The sequence below is a fragment of the Mauremys mutica genome, chromosome 5 (genome assembly GCF_020497125.1).
Source record: "Mauremys mutica isolate MM-2020 ecotype Southern chromosome 5, ASM2049712v1, whole genome shotgun sequence".
Taxonomy (NCBI): Eukaryota; Metazoa; Chordata; order Testudines; family Geoemydidae; genus Mauremys; species Mauremys mutica.
Genome location: NC_059076.1, coordinates 48,168,375 through 48,188,292, shown reverse-complemented (window position 1 = coordinate 48,188,292; position 19,918 = coordinate 48,168,375).

The following is a 19,918-nucleotide window of genomic DNA, read 5'->3' as shown; positions in this document are numbered from 1 at the left end:
CTATATTCATACTATTTTCTTCCTTATTTCTCCTGTACATCTCAAGATGGCCACAGAAGAATTAAACAGGCTTTCTAGTTGTTGTTTTATTTTTCCTTAAACAAGTAGGACTTTTTCATATCTCCCATCCATTATTTTTTCTTTTGCCCTTTCCAGGAAGATGACACTCTCAGGATTTTGACATGGCTCTTCCAGCTGGCGATAACCAGAACGACTTGCAATGGTAAGGCTAATGCCTAAGGCTTTTAGAACTCTTTCAATTGTATTGTAGTGAAAATGTAGTTTATAATCAAGAAAGTGACATTTGAAGTGTTTTGTTCCTTCACACTGCAGCAGGCAGTAGTGATTGCATTCTAGTAATTGAAAGGTTAGCATTCAAGGGAGTTTGGAGCTCTGAATTATGGCTTGATTTTAAGCTAGCTTGTGATAAAGAGCTGAGCTGTCAGGAAGTTTTAGGACCTTAGCGGTTTTCTCTATCAATCATATTTACCTCTTCATCACAAGTTGCAGCCATGCTTTCTGCTCATTGTTTCTATGTTCGATAAATTCCCATTACCACGGTAGGAAACATTGTTGATAATCCTCCAAAACATGGTGAGATTCTCCTGAAGAGAATTTCTCACAACTACAGAATCTCCCAGGATTAAACTTCCTACCACCAAACCTTACCTCTTCCAAATTTTCAGTGCAGCTAAGCTTATCATTTTTAGGATGATACCCACCCCATCCCCCTGAATGAATCTTTCCTCCACATATTCTGGAGAGTTGTTGAGAAAACAAAAAATCATGAATTTAGGACAGAGAGATACAAAAGAATTAAAGAAGTGAGAAAATAGAACTGATGAATTTGGACACCAGTTTAGACATATTTGAAAACAATGGACTTAAACTCTTAAGCACGTGTCACTTTTGAAAATGGGATTTAGAAGCCTAAGTCACTTGGGCAAATGTTACCCTAAGTCAGAGTGAACAGACGGTAAGCAAATGGAATTGTGACTGAGAGCAAGTCTACACTGCAGTGCTACATTGGCACAGCTGGACTGCTATAGCACACCCAGTGCTGAAGGAAGAGCGCTCTCCCGTCGGCATAATTACTCCACCTCCACAAGAGGTTGAAGCTATGTCAGTGGGAGAATGTCTCCCACTGACATAGTGCCAATGTGGACAGCGCTTAGGTTGATGTAAGTTATGCTGCTCAGGGGGATGTCTTTGATTATCAGCAGGTAAGTATGCCCAGTGGTCTGTGATGGGATGTTAGATGGGTTGGGATCTGAGTTACTACAAAGAATTCTTTCCAGGGTTCTGGCTGGTGAGTCTTGCCCACATGCTCAGGGTTTAACTGATCACCATATTTGGGGTCGGGAAGGAATTTTCCTCCAGGGCAGATTGGCAGAGGCCCTGGAGGTTTTTCGCCTTCCTCTGCAGCATGGGGCACGGGTCACTTTCTGGAGGATTCTCTGCAGCTTGAGGTCTTCAAACTGCAATTTGGGGACTTCGATAACTCAGACATAGGCTAGGGGTTTGTTATAGAAGTGGATGGGTGGGATTCTGTGGCCTGCATTGTGCAGGAGGTCAGACTAGATGATCATAATGGTCCCTTCTGACCTTAAAGTCTATGAGTCTTTTTCATACCCCAAACAATGTAAATTACATCGACTAAGCAGTAGTGTAGACAAGCCCTGAATAGGGGTAAATTTTGTGTGTGTGTGTGTGTGTGTGTGTGTGAGAGAGAGACTGAGTGGAATGTTGAAAATAGAGCTGAATGTTGGCATCTGTGCAAAATAGTTGTGAAGTGTTGTATGTAAGGGTTGACTAATAGATTTTTAGCATGGACTGGTGAATATTTTATGACAATTTTGCAAGACTATTGTATGCACAATGGTGTATGAAGGTATGAAGATGACTATATGGTTCACAAGTGACAAAACCACAAGTAACACAAAGATGTCATCACAAGAGTTTCAGTTGAAATGTTTTAGCACACTAGACCATTGTGGATTCTTCATGTGTCAAATATGTTAAGAAAAATTGTTACAAAATTTTTAGCATGTTCTGGTTTATATATGTATAGAAAACACCCAAAATGGTGGAACTTTTATGACACTTGCACACCATCAATCTGTTCTCTTTTTTTACATGTTACAACCTTTCTCCTCACCCTGTGTCTGTCTTCTCTATTTAGAGTGTAAGCTTTTTGGGGCAGAGATTGTCTCTTACTCAGTGTTCATAGAGTGCCTAGCACAATGAGGGCTTAGGGTGACCAGATGTCCTGATTTTATAGGGACAGTCCTGATATTTGGGGCTTTTTCTTATATAGGCTTCTATTACCACCACCCTCTGTCCCGATTTTTCACACTTGCTGTCTGGTCACCCTATGAGGGCTTGATCTTTACTGGGGCTTGATCTAGAGCTATTGACATATAAATAATAAATATAAACTTTCATAACATTGACAATACAAACATACTGGACCATGTCTGATTTTTTTCCCCCCTTCCTGGGCCTTCCAGGGTGTAATCCGGGAGGAAATTCTAAACTTGAGGGAAAAGGAATCTGTGAGGTTGATTTGAGGATCAAATAGCTGCAATTTGACATTGCTCAGGAAGCTGGAATATTAAAAGAAGCCCTGGTAGCTCCATTTTGGGCAAAGCTGGTAAGCTGGTCAAAGGTGTATGTTAAATTAACTTATCACATGGTTCTGCAATTTTTCATATGTGCCTATAATTAATCACATGGATATCTTCTTCACATATGTGGGGTGTTTGTGTGAATCTTTATGGATGTATGTGTGTGACTTTGTTTGAATGTGCGTGAATATAATATATGGCATTTTTTCAATTTTGAACTTTCCAAATTTGAAGCAGGTTCAATTTTTAAAAAGTTGATTTTTTCAAAGATACAGTAAATGCAAACAATTACAAAGTATAAATATTTCAGATGGTACTAGAGTAATTTCTAAGGATTTCAGAGGAAGAGAAGCCCAAGAAAACCCAAGTATTTTAACCAGAAAAGGATTTGTATTTTGCAACCAAGAGCTTTCTGGTCTTGAGTACAAAGCAATTAGTCTTAAGACCAAAAGAGCATGACTGTGAATAGTATGAACATTCAAAATGAATTTCAATAAATTTGATTTTGAGTGCCAAATGTGGAAATAGAAAGAACTAAGGACTTGGCTTTCCTGCTCTGTGTTGTGTTTGTGGTATGTGTTCATTTCTTGTTACTGTGTCATCAGCACGTCTGACTTTTTTTCAGGTTATTTTTAAGGAACAGCTATTTCAATGGAGACTCCAGATTTTTGTGTATATGTGTATACACTATATATTTAAAAATGCACATGCAGGATGTTGGGATATGTCAAAAGAAGGCCCATTAATTTCATATCCAGTTCTGTCCCATGATTCAGTGCAATTGTTTTTGAATAGCCGCAGTGTTTTCATCTGAATGGTTTGTTGCTTGGTCATTTCATACATTTATGATTCTTTACATGAAAAAGGGCTTCCTGACATCTGTTTAAAATCAGTTTTTCTTTAATTTCCATGTATGCCTTTTATATCCATCATCTGTGTTAAGCTCAAAATAGCAGACATTATCCGTATGCAATTTTTCATATACTATATCATAGATACACAACTTTTAACTTGTGTTTTCAACTACCTTATAAATGTTTTCACCTAATGTTGTGCTTTGCTTTCTCCTCACACATTTTAGACCTAGGATTGGGATCATACTGTCCTTCATGCACTATATCATTACATAGAACATTTTACCATCAAATAAGCTAGTCTAGTTGGCAGCCTATAAGACATGTCTATACATCCTTACTATTTAGGCAAGAAGAGTTAAATTCTGTATTCATTTATATTGATGTAAATCCACAGCAATGGAAAGCAGTTATTCCACAGACTTCAGATTTACACTGGTATAATGTAAAGCAGTTTGCTCAAAGAACCTCTAAATCTTTGTCTACATTATGGTTTTTCCCTAAAATTTCCCATCTTTGCTACCATAAATCAAGATGAATTGATATTAGAAATGTGGGGAGCAGGAGTGTAGATAAGGCCCTTTCTATTGATGCTATTTAACTGAGCTGGTCGGGAACATTTTGATGAAACATTTTTCCATAGGAAAATACAAATTTGTCATAACCAGAATGTTTTGGTTTTGACTGAGTTCATCGGTGGGGAGCGGGCGGAGGAGAAATATCTTTCAGAGCCTGAACTCCAGCCCAAATATCTACACAGTTATTTTTAGTGTAATAGCACAAGCCCCATAAGCCTGAATCAGTTGACCTGGGCTCTGACACTCGCTGCCACAGACTGCGTAGATGTACTTTCTAGGTTCCCCCTCCAGAGTCTGGAGCAGCTGGCTGCTCTGTTTTGTTTCAGAAACAAAAATATTTCAGAATTTCCTTTCTGTGGGAAATTTTGAAATGTCTATGCTTTCTTCCAGATCAGAACAAAAACTTCTTTGACGTTGGAATTTCCTACAGAATGGAAATGCCAAGTTTTGGCCAGCTCTGATTTTAACCACCACATTTTCTAGCCCAGTTTGAACTAGGATAGATGAAATGTTAATTAAATCATTGGTGACTTGTTTATATTACTTTTGCTGCCACCAGCTTAAATGATGATAGAAATGGAGGGTAGGGACAAAAGATCATTGCAAACACAGCTCCATAGTTCCCTATGTGTCTTTTCTTATTCTATTGTGCTTTTAAAATTGTTCCAGTGCACTATTGAAACATCTGGACATTTCAGACTCTTTTTTTAAAACACTCTTTAAAGGGGCTGTTTGTAGCCGTTCTGATCTCATTAATTTCTGTTGGATTGGCAAAGTTATTACTGTGAATGAAGGAATTCTTTCTTAGAGCAGATAAATCCTCTGGAAAAATTTCTGGAAATTTCTGGTAGAAATCTACTATTTATAGCAACTATGCACTACTTAATTCTATTTATGGGTATGGTCCACCCAATTAAGGAGGGGGGCAATCATCTACTTCTAAATGCCCAAGGATCTGGGTCCTGATTCTATGTTCTCCCATGGAAATGAGAGCATATTTTGAAAAATGTGCCTTTTGTTTTATCATTTTTGGGGAAAAGGGTACTACAGTTACTTGATATGCAATATAAACCAGTTTAAAATGATGCCAAAGCAGGAATGCATTATAGTGTATGGTCAGCACTCAAATTTAGCTAAATATATTATGGAATAAGGAGGTGCAACTGCCATGGAAGTCCATTTCAAGAGAGACATAAATAATGATATATGTCTGCCATGAGTGGAAATGTGCATTGATTTGTCTTTCAGTGGAAATACAAAATGAGCATAATTTGTGTGTCAGACATGGAAGGTCCAATGTAGAACAAAGAAGCATATAAAAATGGACTGAGATGAAGAAGCCACATGTAATAGGTCCATACCCTTTCTAATACTCCATGGAATATAAAACCAATTCAAGATACATTACTTGTCACTTATCCCCTTAGACAACCATTGTGTCAGCACTGAAGGCCTCCTACTTTCTCCTTCAAAATATAAAAGGGACTGCTCTGCAACTCATTTTGGGTAGAGGAAAGGGAGGGGAGTTTTCTAGGAGTTTCAGACCAAGGATTGTTTTGGTCCAAGTGCATCAGACTTCCCTCTAATCCACCAAGCTGGCTTTCTAAAGCATTTTAATTCTGAACTCATGGAGACTCAAGTTTTCTAAATAAACTTTTCTCTTGTACCAGTTCCTATAAATGGGAATAGCTCTAAATACGGAAAGTATTTAATTAAAAGGTGACTCTGGGAATTTCAGTGCACTGGAGGGTTAGCCTCTAGAGCACTGACTCAGTAACTGAAATGATTCTGTTCATAATATTTTAAAGAAATACAAATTAAATTCCAAATAACAAAAAATAAGTGGTAAGCTAATGAAGTGGCTCAGCACGCTAAGGACAGTCTTAATTGGCAACCCTTATGTTCCTAATAGGGGTAATCACTAGAGGTACAAACAGAATAGATGTGGTTAGTCCTCATTCACATGACAGGCATGTCTGTGAGGAAATTTTAGGAGATGGTTACTTTTTTTAATGATGCAAAGTTTCTCTTGGACAGGCATAATGGAATAAAACCTGTTTTCTGGAACAAAATCAATATTATTATGAGATGGGTGAAACCTGGTTATGGGCTGAATGAAAATTTCTTTAAATGGAGGGACAAATGTGTCCCCCATTTAAGTCAGCTGTAAGAGACTGTCAAAGGGCCACACCTAAAACAAGGCCTGAACAAAACAAGCATCTGCCAGAAACTAGCACCAGCTGGGAGGAGAGTTTGACTAGATATTGTGACCAGTTGTGAGTGGGAGTGGATGGTGGGAACACACAAACTGAGAACAGACTGAACTGGTGAGAGAGACAGGACAAAGGATCAGCTGAAAGCATGTTGCTTACCCTAGAAGAAACCTGGGGACTGAGGAGAGGTTTCTTGGGTCGGCAGTTCAGGCTGAAAAAAAGTGCTCTTGGTGCTATGAGCAAAAAAGCTGCTTCCTGCTAGTTGATCCCCTCTGTGATCAGAGACACAGGATTTTGTACGTTCTTTGTAAATAAAAATGCACCAAAGAAACCCAGGACTATCACCTGTTTCTACCCCAAATTTTGACTAGATGCTAGAGTAGAAAAGGGGCAACATTATGAACAATCCTGTGTCTCTGATCACAGAGGGGATCAACTAGCAGGAAGCAGCTTTTTTGCTCATAGCACCAAGAGCACTTTATATATATATATATATATATATAAATAATTTTTTTGCTGGCTTCCATAGGTGTGTGTAACATGTAAGATTATTGAAGAAGGATCAATTAAGAACATGTGAATATGAGTATAAAGATACCTGAACTGTACACAGTAAATGTAAAACCCGGACTATATCATTACAGAAAATGCATACTTCATGCCTCTAGCCCTATTTGAATTACTGTACACACAACTAGACTTTTCTATCAGTTCTCAAGTAATCACATGGAACTATTTTGAAAGTGACTGTAAAATTGTATAGAATTATAAATAGCATTAGAAAATAAGAAATATCCAGTAGCAATAGGGAGAGAGATGAAGGGGAACAATACCTTGAAAAGCCCAGAGGTTAAGTAGTACTTTTGTCTACATTTAATAACCCTTTTATTCTTCTATATGTGACCATTGCATTACGCAAAACCCAAGAAGTCATTAAGGAAATCAGACTTATTCCAGGTGCATCCCTGTATTGGAGAAAAATATCAGTACAAACATTTTTATGCTTCTGAAACATAAGCATAATCTTGTACATCTGAAACAGAAGTGTTAAAATAAAAACAAGCAATAGTCATCTCTCCCTCATTTTTTTATTTTTTTTTATTTTTATTTTTATTTTTTTGCACTGAAAAATGAAGGCACTTGGGGCTTTATCCAATAAACTGTAGAGACTCACAAATCTATTTTGTAGAAGCCTGGCACTTACAATCCAAAACTCTATAATGAAAGATTACAATGAGTAGGTGGAATGTAGCCTTTAGGAGATAATTGGAAAATTGTTCTTACACAAGTAGGCTGTGAGCAAGCTATAAATTAGTCACTGTACATAAACATATATAAATATACTGGACTATGCCTTCTACCTGTATCGAATAATTAAATATCAACATAATTAGGACAAACAGAACTTCATATGGCAGGTAACATGAAATCATGCTAACCTGTGCTGCAAAATAATGCTAATGTCATTATTTTCAGTATACTTCCCATCATTGTTTTCATTCAATAAAGTACTTACTCACTTGTGGTGCTTGGGTCTAGAAGGTGCTGAGTTCCATGAACTTCCAGAGACTTTAATATAAATTAAGGGCATTTGGCATCTCACAGGACTGAGCTCTCCATTGGGCCTGAAGGGGTTAAAAGGCAATCTGGGCCTCAGGTGAGACTCCCCCTCCCCCCTGAGGCCTGCCATGTATACTCCAGCTGGAGGAGTGGGTTAAAAGGATCTCAGAAGCCCAAGCAAAGGTTGTTGGACAGGCAGAAGGAGAGGGAAATCCTTTTCTAGGAAGCTAGACAGAAGAGTGAGGCTGAGAGGTAACCATAGATTGGTTAAGGCTCATAGGCAGGGCCTTCTCCAACCACCATCCCCTTTGAGAACTCATGGGCCCTGCTCCTTTGGACTCTTTTAGTTGTAAGGTGAGTGACTGTTTGGGCTATAGGGGTCATGTTCCAAACTGAAGGGAGCTATAATTAGGAAGGAGCCCAAGGAAGCAACTTAAACCTACTGCAGGGAGGACCCTGCCAGTGTACTTCCTACAGGGCCCTGGGCTGGGACCCAGAGCAGAGGGTGGGCCTAGGTTCCCCTCCCACACCCAGTTAAGGGCGTAGACCCAGATGTGGGTGGAAAGCGAAAGATTCCTGGCTTAAGGGAAGGAACAGGCACTTCTACCAGCCTGACAGAGAGGCTAGGGGCTGGAAGTCAGGTGCACTAACCACTAGGCTGCCCAGTCCTCTGAACTCCCTATTACGGGGTTATGTCCTCAGCTCTGTCTTGTCTTGATGTGCAGTCTGGGGCGAGTCACTTAAGGCCAAATTTTCAAAAGTGGTTTCTACTTTTGTATGCTTCGGTTTGTGTGTTCCCAGCTCTAGATCCTGAGCCTCATTTTTAGAGGTGCTGAGCACCATTGGCCTCACCCCTCCAACATCATTCAGAATTGTGGGTGATATCATCACCTAGAGTTACCACCTAACTTTGGCCACCCAAAGTTAAAAGCCACTTTATCAAAAGTATGGGTCTTAAAAGAGAAGTTTTTCAGACACACAGGTCTGGCAGGTGCCCAACTCACAATTAAAATCTTTAGGAGTTGGGCACCTAAATTCCATTTATGCCTTTAAAAATCTTTCCCTCACCTCCCTCTGCCTTGGTTTATTTATCTGGAGATGATACTAGGATATGGCACAAGGGCATTCAGTACTATGGTTCTGGTCATGGTATGAGAATTTACATATTGTAGATACTTTTTACGGGGTTGTTGTGAGCCATAATGAACTAAGTAAAGCACTTTGAAATCCTCAGGTGAAAGGTGCTATAAAGGTGCTGCTGCTATTTACTGTGGTAGCATCCATAACATGTATACTGGTATGTATAGGGAAGTTACTGAGGTGTCTTCCTATAGGTCCAGTACCATAACAGCAACTATTTCCACTTGAACAAAAATTATATAAAACCCACAAAGCAGAACCAGTTAGACTGTTCAACAACATGTGCTTGTGGAATATACTTAAGTCACTTCAGTACAAGCCAGCACATAAAACAAGTTAATTTTTCCAAACAGAGATACAATACTTCTGATCTCCTAGAAATTAACTAGGTGAACATGGACTATAGTATTTTTTTTTCTGAAGAAGCTAAGATGACTGACTTGACTGTAATGTGCATGTGTTTGCTTTTATAAAATGTGCTTATTGGGAAAGATTGATTGTTCATTTTTACCCATTTGACTTGGTGCTTTCATTAATGAATGGCAGCTAGAAAGCAGTGACAAACCACCAACTGAAGTTTAACTTATAGGTATATGCTTTCCAAATAAGATCTGCTTTCTCAAAATATTGGGCTTCTTTCAAAACTGGTGTTTGGATAGCCAGGTATTAGTACAATAATACTATGACCTGGGGTGGAGGGAAAGCATTTTGAATCTGAAACTGGTCTGGATCATTTCTTAGTTTATTTTGCTCGTATATGTATGATTAATTCCATCAAATCACATCTGTATTTCTGCTTGCAATTTAGCAGCAGAAGAAAATAACCTTTTGGATCTCAGCCAAACCTAAATTTTCATATTTGCCATTAATTTCCTTATAAAATACGGAGGATCTCAGTGAATTACTCCATAAATAACTAGTTTATCAGTAAACAGTCTAGAAGAAATGATGGTATGGGCTGGAAGTCAAGTATTGGCTGATATTCGACACATTGGAAAGAGGAACTCTATTAATAGCAGAAAATTTTTATCAGCAACTGATCTTCTGTAGAACCTTGAGTTATTTACTTCACTATTTTAACACAGTACTTAACAGTTATGATCTAACTGGTAAAACTTGAAAGAGGCTGCCACTGCACAAAGTTAATGCTACATCTAATAAATACAGTAATTAAATACAATGAGGGCTGAAAAGACAATTGTAATTTGCCTCATTAAGATACTGAAACTATTCAAGAGTCCTATGTAATCAGTAGAGCCAAAGGATCATCTTAGCCCTTTAAAGAAGGAATAAATTATTTTAAAAACACCCCAACACTTTACTATACAGAGGAGAGGAAGAGACAGTCTTCCCATCAATATTTTGGGAACATCTCCAACTCTTGTTTTGACAAATGAAATGTAGATTCCTTTACTTTCTGTTCTAAGTGTTGTATTGGAAACATCCAGTTCATGCTTAACTTTCTGGATACAGACGGCCAAGCTTTATGCTGACGCCCATGTAATTCCACGGCAGTCAATATGGTTGTACACAGATTTGGGCAGTACTGTAATCCAATCTTTTCAGTGCCATGTCAATCAGACTCATTCTTAGCAGGAGTTGGATGATATGAGGTTGTAAACTGTATTGGTAGCCTTACACCAGGGCTCCTCAGTTTGCTAATGCTTGTTAGTAAGGTTTGAAAAATCTCCCTATAGGGTCTTTTAACAGTCCTCATGCAAATTGTCTTGGAGACAATCTCAATGCAGCAGTTTCTGCACTAGGCCTGGCCTCTCCTCAGCAACAAAAGCAGCTTCTGGGCTTCCCAACCAGAGCAGGGAGAATGGTCATTATTATGTCACCAAGAGGGCTAAATTCTTTTCAGAAGCTTTTGAGCATTATTCTTCTTTTATTCCTGAATTATACTGAGTAGCTCTCAAAGTCACATAGCAAGATCAGTTGGAGTGAAGGATGGGCTCATTGTACTAGCATTGTACTAATAGAAAGATGTCTATAATCAGAGAAGGGATCTTTCAATTGCTTAATTTAAAAAAACCATCTTTTTGGTTTCTCCTTAAGCTAAGAAAACAAACTAGACCTCAGTGGGGATTAACTCCGTGTCATATTTTAGGCTTCAATCTCCCCCGCCCCCGGAACCATATCCCAAACTGTGGTCTTAGAACATTTTTATAATAAGGGAAAGTATTTTATTTCCCTTTGCTATAGCTCAAAAACAGCTGACTTTGCTCAGACTTCCCAAATTATTTACCTTCAGACAGAAACAAAGAATGGAAAATCTCAGTCCAAGAGAAGAAACTTTCAGAAAAATATGAATGACTATAAAAAGAAGTTACAACTATAGTGTTTATTAGGGGGGAAACCGCTATAGATAGATAGATAGATAGATTTTTCAAAGGCACAAATAGCAGTTAGGCACCCAATTCCCAATGACTTTCAATTAGGGTTGGACGCCTAATTGCTCTCTGTGCCTTTGAAAATCTCCCCTTATACTATCTGAATGTAATTTCTTTATATTTCGTTTCCCTATTTGAACCATGATGTCTAGATTTTCAAGAATCATGTTTGTAGAGAGATTCTTTTTCAGAAAGCCGGGCAGCATTAATATCTTTCCTAGTGCAGTAAAAAGAAACGGATTTCTTTGAGGAATAGCTAGCTAAGGATGGAAGCTAAAGGTACATGTATACAGCAGACTACATAATTTGGAGCTAAATCCAATTTGCTTTATTATACATTTGAGCGGTCTCCTTGATGTCAGTGGAAGTCAGCGCATGCCCAGCATTTCTGAAAATCAGGTGCCTAAACATGGACATTAAAACCTAACCTTACATACCAAGATTTGAAAATCTAGGCCATTTCTTCCAAGCTTGTCCCCCTTTCTCCATTTCATTTCTGTCTAATAAACTTGGGCATGAACATTCTCATTTTTGGTCTCTTAGAGAACTTTTAACAAGTAAATCATAACAATACAGCACATAGTAGATATTTTAAAATCAATAATATTTTAAAATGTTTGTTTCAAAATTTTTTGTTTAAAGAGAACAAAAATTCCAAATAATATCTTTCCCCCCAATTCCTCTATTTGAAAGAGTTATTTTGTTAATCTAGCAGTGCCTCAAGTAAGAAGCAGGAAAGAGGAGGCCACAGATTGGTTTGCTCTATTAAAATGACTTAAAATACAACATGGAAATATTATAGGCCTAATTTTATTATCAAATCTGAATAAAGTTATGATAGATATGTAGTAGGTGCAACATGGCACAACCATAATAATAGTTTAAATGACTGAACTGTGTAAACACAGTCTTTGCTGCATTTTCTGTGCAGAATTCAGTCTTAGGTATACACTGTACGCACCCTGTGTATATTGATATTAAGAAGCATTTAGTAAAGGGGCTGGAGGAATGCAGTGAGGACTGAAAGTAAAAAAAAGCTGTGTCCCAGATCCTTAACTGGTATGAATTGATGCAGTTAGTGGAACTATGCCAATTTACATCAGATCTGGCTCCCTGGCTCTAGAACAGACAGAGATTAGGACTTTGGAATCAAAAAGGTTTATGGACTAAAGGAACAGGACTCTCGTGGTTAACATAAATATTTAAGGACCTTTGCAGGGGACAGAAAGAGGAAGGGCCTTGGAAATGCACACTCTCTGTGTCAAGAACTCTTGGTATTCATTTTTTTATGTAATAACATTTTTCACTAGAACAACATGCTTTTATTGCACTCTGAGTATATTCCCTTGACAAACATTCTGCATTGCTAAGTGTTGTATGGCTTATTGGATTTTCAGAACCTCTGTGCTTTTATGACCTTGTAATCACCATTGGCCCATGCATTACCCCATCTACTATTCTTTATTTGTAGTCTCTGTTTTCTCCTTTCTTGCCGGTTGGAGTAAGAAGGCAGTAGTGCCTGCAGCTCTGGTTCTGCCATCATGTAAGGGTGAAAAAATTCCTCTCTGTGTGCCTTCATCACTCAGACAAAACAGGATATGATGTAGTGTGAGACTCGAAAGAGAGTGGATTCTGTTATAATAAGGTAACAGAAGTTTAGCAAGATTTTTTTTTTTTGGAACAGCTAACAGTTAGAAATTCTGTGAGGCCTGTGTCCCGCAATTGGATCTGCACAGGCACCCCTTTACAACCTTGGAAGACCCAGTGAAATCATTTGACTGCTGGATTGGGGCTTTAAATCAAGAGCCAGATTCTGATTTGTTTACTCATGTCAAGTTGCACCTTAATTCACAAATAGTCTCACTGAAGTCTACTGGACTATTTATTAAGGTACTAGTTAGAATGAATAGGGATATCAGAATCTGGCCTTATGCTCCATTTATGATGCTGAAATGAACTTTTGGTGAATTGTTTATAACAAATTAAACACAGCTCCTGTCTTACTACTTCCTACTATTCAATGTTTTTTCTGTTTTTAGTAGCATGTTTTTCATTAATAATGTATGAAGCTTAAACAATATTATCTTTTTGTCAATAAATGTATACAGTTTCTTCTTAGTATAGAGAGACAAAAATGTAAATTGAATCTGAATTAGAAATATCTACTCACCTAGGAAGCCCTTATCCTTCCATATAAGCTTTCCAGGTTTTTTCCTGCAATGCCATTAGTTAGGAGAGGACTAGATTCAATCAATGACTGCTTTCAGTCTCAGTGCTGTTTCTGTTTAGTGCGCTCACTGAATATTTACAGAGTCTTTGTTTGGTTTGAATATAGTGATTGTTTCCCTCTCTGGTTATAGTCCATTGAAACACAGGTGACATAGAACTGGGAACCTACTCAGAATGAGAGCTCAAATGTGGTGATCTCCCCCAAATTCAACTCCAAAACAACTTTCTTGTGAAATGAGTTTGTTTAAAATATGATCACCATACTGTGATGTTACACCCCATAATCTCTATGGAAATATGGTTATGATATGAATATGGTATAACTAAGATATACTTTATGCAAGATGGGTCTTGTAAGATATCCTTGGAAAGGTTATATGTTACTGAATGTATTTATCCAATTTGTATGCATGTATCATTTTTGTATATGGAGATGGAAATATTGACCATGTCTCTGTATTTCAAATGTGCTATGTTGGATGAGGCTAAAGGATGTTAGTGGCTTTTTGAAGAAATGCACACAAGCAGAAAGATTACCCCAGGGACTGTGTGCAATAGAAACCTCTCACAATAGGAACTGTTTGACATGGGTCAGATTGCCCACCCCTGCTATAGAGCTAACTTTTTGGCCCGAGGGCCACATATGGGTGGGGAAATTTAATAATTTGAGATATACCAATCTCCTAGAACTGGAAGGGACCTTGAAAGGTCATCGAGTCGAGTCCAGCCCCCTGCCTTCACTAGCAGGACCAATTTTTGCCCCAGATCCCTAAGTGGTCTCCTCAAGGATTGAACTCACAACCCTGGGTTTAGCAGGCCAATGCTCAAACCACTGAGCTATCCCTTCCTGTATGCAGGGCCATGAATGTAGGGCTGGGACAGGGAGTTTTGGGGTGCAGAAGTGAGTGTGCTGTGTGGTGTGCAGGAAGGGGCTCAGGGCAAGGAGTGCAGGGTGCAGGAGGGGATCTAGGGCAAGGGGTTGGGGTGCAGGGTGCAGCAGGGGGTTGGGGGCTCAGGGCAGGGGGTTGGGGTTAGGGGTGCATGAGGCGTTTGGGGTGTGGGCTCTGGCCTGGCGCTGCTTACCTCGAGTGGCTCCGGGGTCGCAGTAGAGCGCAGCAGGGTTAAGGCAGGCTCCGTGCCTGCCTTGGCCCCATGCTGCTCCCAGAAGTAGCCAGCACGTCTGGCAGTGGCTCCTGGGGATGGGGTGGGGCAGGCAGTTCTGCTGCCCTTGCCTGTGGGTACCACCACTGAAGCTCCCATTGGCTGTGGTTTCCCATTCCTAGCCAATGGGAGCTGCGGGCGGCAGTGCCTGCAGGTGAGGGCAGCGCGCGGAGCCCTCTGTGTGGCCCCCCCATCCATTCCCGGGCTGCAGGGAAATGGTGCTGGCTGCTTCTGGAAGTGGTGCGGGGCCAGGGCAGGCAGGGAGCCTGCTTTAGCCCCACTGTACCATGGGGCTGGCAATCCTGCAGGCAGGATTGAAAGCCCTGATGGGCCGGATCCGGCCCACGGGCCGTAGTTTGCTCTCCCCTGCTCTGTACAATAGGAACTATTTGACTCCGGTCACAGCAAAAGAAGCTTTCTAGCAAGTGGGGAGAAGATATAAAAGAGGGACAATGACAACATGAGTGGTCCTTACTGTACCTACCACAACACACCTAAAAACACCAGAGGAACAAAGACTGAACTGTGAGAAGTGATGGTCCCAAGCTAGGATCTTTAGCCTGTGTATGAAAACCTGGGAAGCCAAGGCAACTTGTGCCTTAAGAATCTGCCAGCCTGTTTATCACTCAATTTGTTAATTGTATCTAGTGTGTTAAGATCAGTCTGCGGCTTTTGTTTATTTAGGAAGGTATCTGTTTTGTTCTTTGTTACCTCTTTTACCACTTAAAATCTGCCTTTTTTAGTTAATAAAATTTGCTTTGTTTATAATATAACCCAGTTTCTGTAATTTCTAACGGGGGGAGGAGGGGTGAGGGAGGGACTAGAAGTTGTGCATACCTTCCTCCACATTGAGGGAGGAGGCAGATTTCATAATATAGCTTTGGGTCTGCACTCCAAGGGAGGTGGCCACCTGTGTGCTAGGGCAAGTCCCTTAAGCTGAAGCTTCCCAGAGCTGATCGGCAGCTGGGTGTGGCCCTGCCTGTGTGTGTGCTGGAGGAGGCTTTAATAGCCTGGCTCAGCAAAACAGGTTAAAGGGGGCCCATTCTGGCAGAACAGGTAGACTCAGTGGTATCTCAGCACATCAGGTGGCATCCCAAGGGGTCCAACCCATCACACATACTATTCATTATTTATCTGGATGACAATATTCATGTGCCAATAGCTCAAGAATAATACATGGATATGCAATACCACATGTTGCTGTTTTCATAAACAAAAGAGAATCAACTACTGACCTCATGTGAGGAACAGAAGTGAGGCAAAAGACACCTGGCCTAGAACAGATTGGGTGTTCCCACCCCTTTGGCATCCTCAAAAGCTTATGTAGGATAAGTTCTCTAGGATCACAGTATTGCACATTAGCTTGTGTTGTCCAGGACCCTTGGAATCACATGAGGGAAACTTGTGAAAGGAGGAGATAGAACTTTCTTTGCAATTGACCTACTTTTATGGAACTCACTCCTGCAGGAGCGCAGAGTGACCACAAATCTCAGGGCTAAATGTAAAACACATTGCTTTGACTTAGCTTTCCCACACATTAGTAAATATTGATGGAACAGGTGCAGAGAAGGTCTATTAGCATGATCAGAGGAATGGAAAATCTATCTTCTGAGAGGAGACTAAAAGAGCATGGCTTCTTTAGCTTAATTAAGCTAAAGCAAACTAAGGCTGGGGGGAGATATGATTACTCTCTATAAATACATCAGAAGGATAAATACCAGGGCGGGAAGAGGAGTTTTTAAATTAAGCACCAATGTTGACACAAATGGATATAAACTGACCATCAACAAGTTTAGGCTTGAAATTAGGCAAAGGTTTCTAGCCATCAGAGGAGTGAAGTTCTGTAATAGCCTTCCAAGGGCAGCAATGGGGGGCAAAAAACCTAGCTGTCTTCAAGACTGAGCTTGATAAGTTTATGTAGGGGATGGTACAATGAAACTGTCTACAATGGCATATAGCTGATCTGTGACTGCTTGTCGCAGATATCCCCAACGGCTGGTGATGGGACACTAAATAGGGAGAGCTCTGAGTTACTACAGAGAATTCTTTTCCAGGTGTCTGGCAGATGCATTTGCCAAACTGCCCAGGGTCCAACTAACTGCCATATTTGGAGTTGGGAAGGAATTTCCCCCCTGGGTCAGATTGGCAGAGACTCTGGGATTTTTTTTAACCTTCTTCTACAGCATGGGGTCATTTGCAGGTTTAAACTAGTTTAAATGGTAGAGTCTCTGTAAAATGAAATCTTAAATCAATGTTTGAGGACTTCAGTAACTCAGTCAGATGTTAGCGGTCTATTACAGGAGTGGGTGGGTGAGGTTCTGTGACTTGTAATGTGCAGGAGTTCAGACTAGATGATCATGATGGTTCCTTCTGGCCTTAAAGTCTGAGTCTATGATAAATAATAAGTCTACCTTTGTCAAACCAGGAGGCAGAGAACACTTACTAGATTTTAAAGTCATGTGTAAAGCACTCAGGTGACTACAATTATGATATAAATGCCTAGGCAGAATATAATGTGCATGCTATTTTGTTTGTGTTTGTAGACTGTCTTTCCTAGATACAGAATAAAATAAATAAAGCAAGAAAAGCACATGTAGCACTTATTGAGAATGTGCAACAGGTTTGGAAGACATTGCCAGATTGTTAAAAGGGAAGCAAGAAGTGAAAATGGCTTTAGAAAATTCCCTTCCTCTTCTCCTTACTCCAGCTAAAGAAAGGCTGAAGGACTCCTTTAACCCCAACTGTCCGACAGGAGTGAAGCTTCATTAGCAGCTGTAACTCTTTTTACCTATGACTGTCATAGCAGGGAAATCCCACACTTGCGTTTTGAGCCTTTCTGTGGGCTCTCATAGGAATCTGGTTACATTCTGGGAACTGCAGGTGTCAATCTTGATTACACATGCTGGATTGTAGAGGCAGAGTCCATCTCTTTTCTAATATATAAAATCAACATGCATGTATATATTTTAACTGGTGAAGCCATTATTGATGCTTAAAGTACACTCCAGTTTGTATAGTTTAGAATTACATAGGATGTATTATGAATTTTGGATAGTGTTTTCCTTGAAATGTAGAATAGAGTTATGAGAACTTTTTGTATTTATATTCTATAATCTATGTAAAATGTGCTGCAGGAACTACTGTTTTAAAAATTGCTGCAGGAGTCTGGGAAGTGTTAATGTTCTAGTTGGAGATGAAGATGCAAAACTGACAAGACACAAAATATTTAAGACTTAGAACATAAGAATGGCCATAGTGGGTCAGACCAAAGGTCCATCTAGCCCATTATCCTGTCTTCTCGCAGTGTCCAATGCCAGGTTCCCCAGAGGGAATGAACAGAATATTTAATAATCAAGTGATCCATCCCCTGTCACCCATTCCCAGCTTCTGGCAAACAGAGGCTAGGGACACCATCCCTACCCATCCTGGCTAATAGCCATTGATGGACCTATCCTCCATGAACGTATCTAGTTCTTTTTTGAATCCTGTTATAATCTTGGCCTTCACAACATCCTCTGGCAAGGAGTTCCACAGGTTGATTACGAGTTGTGTGAATAAATTCTTCCTTTTGTTTGTTTTAAACCTGCTGCCTATTAATTTCATTTGGTGACCCCTACTTTTTGTGTTATGCGAAGGAGTAAATAACATGTCCTTATTTACTTTCTCCACACCAGTCATGATTTTATAGCCCTCAATCATATCCCCCCTTAGCTGCCTCTTTTCCAGGCTGAAAAGTCCCAGTATGGAAGCTATTCCATCTCCCTAATCATTTTTGTTGCCCTTTTCTGAACTTTTCCAAATCCAATATATATTTTTTGAGATGGGGTGACCACATCTGCATGCAGTATTCAAGGTGTGGGAGTACCATGAATTTATATAGAGGAAATATGATATTTTCTGTCTTCTTATCAATCCCTTTCTTAATGATTCCCAATAATCTGCTTGCTTTTTTGACTGCAGCTGCACATTGAGTGAATGGTTTCAGAGAACTATCCACAATAATTCCAAGATTTTTCTTGAGTGCTAACAGCTAATTTGGACCCCATTGTTTTATATGTATAGTTGGGATTATGTTTTTTAATATGCGCTACTTTGCATTTATTAACATTGAATTTCATTTGCCATTTTGTGAGATCCTTTTGTAGCTCTTCGCAGTCTGCTTGGAACTTAACTATCTTGAGTAGTTTTGTATCATCTGCAAATTTTGCCACCTCACTGTTTACCCCTTTTCCTAAATCATTTATGAATATGTTGAATAGTACTTGTCCCAGTACAGACTCCTGTGGGGCACCACTATTTCCCTCTCTCCATTCTGAAAACTATTTATTCTTTCCCTTTGTTTTCTATCTTTTTAACCAGTTACAAATCCATGAGAGGACCTTTCCTCTTATCCCATGACAGCTTACATTGCTAAAGCCTTTGGTGAGGGACCTTGTCAAAGGCTTTCAGAAAATCTAAGTACAATATATCTACTGCATCCCCCTTGTCCACATGTTTGTTGCCCCGCTCAAAGAATTCTAGTAGATTGGTCAGGCATGATTTCCCTTTCCAAAAACCATGTTGACTCTTCCCCCAAAAATTATGTTCATCTATGTGTCAGACACCTTTTCTTGTTACTGTAGTTTCAACCAGTTTGCTCAGTACTGAAGTCAGGCTTACTGGCCTTTAATTGCCAGGATCACTGCTGTAGTCCTTTAAAAAATATTGGCGTCACTTTAGCTATCCTCCAGGAAATTGATACAGAAGCTGATTTAAATGATAGATTACAAGCCACAGTTATTAGTCCTACAGTTTCATATGAGTTCCTTCAGAACTCTTGGGTGAATACCATCTGGTCCTGGTGACTTGCTGCTGTTTAGTTTATCAATTTGTTTCAAAATCTCCTCTAATGACACCTCAATCTAGGACCATTTCTCAGATTTGTTGCCAAAACAGAATGGCTCAGGTTTGAGAATTTCCCTCACATGCTCCTGAAGACCAATGCAAAGAGTTCATTTAGTATTTCTGCAATGGCCTTATCATCCTTGAGTGCTCCTTTAGCATCTAGATCGTCCAGTGGCCCCACTACTTGTTTAGCAGGCTTCCTGCTTGTGAGATACATAAACATTTGTTAGCCAAAGACTCAAAAAATAAAAGCAATCAGTTCTTAAAATTCTTTTTTGG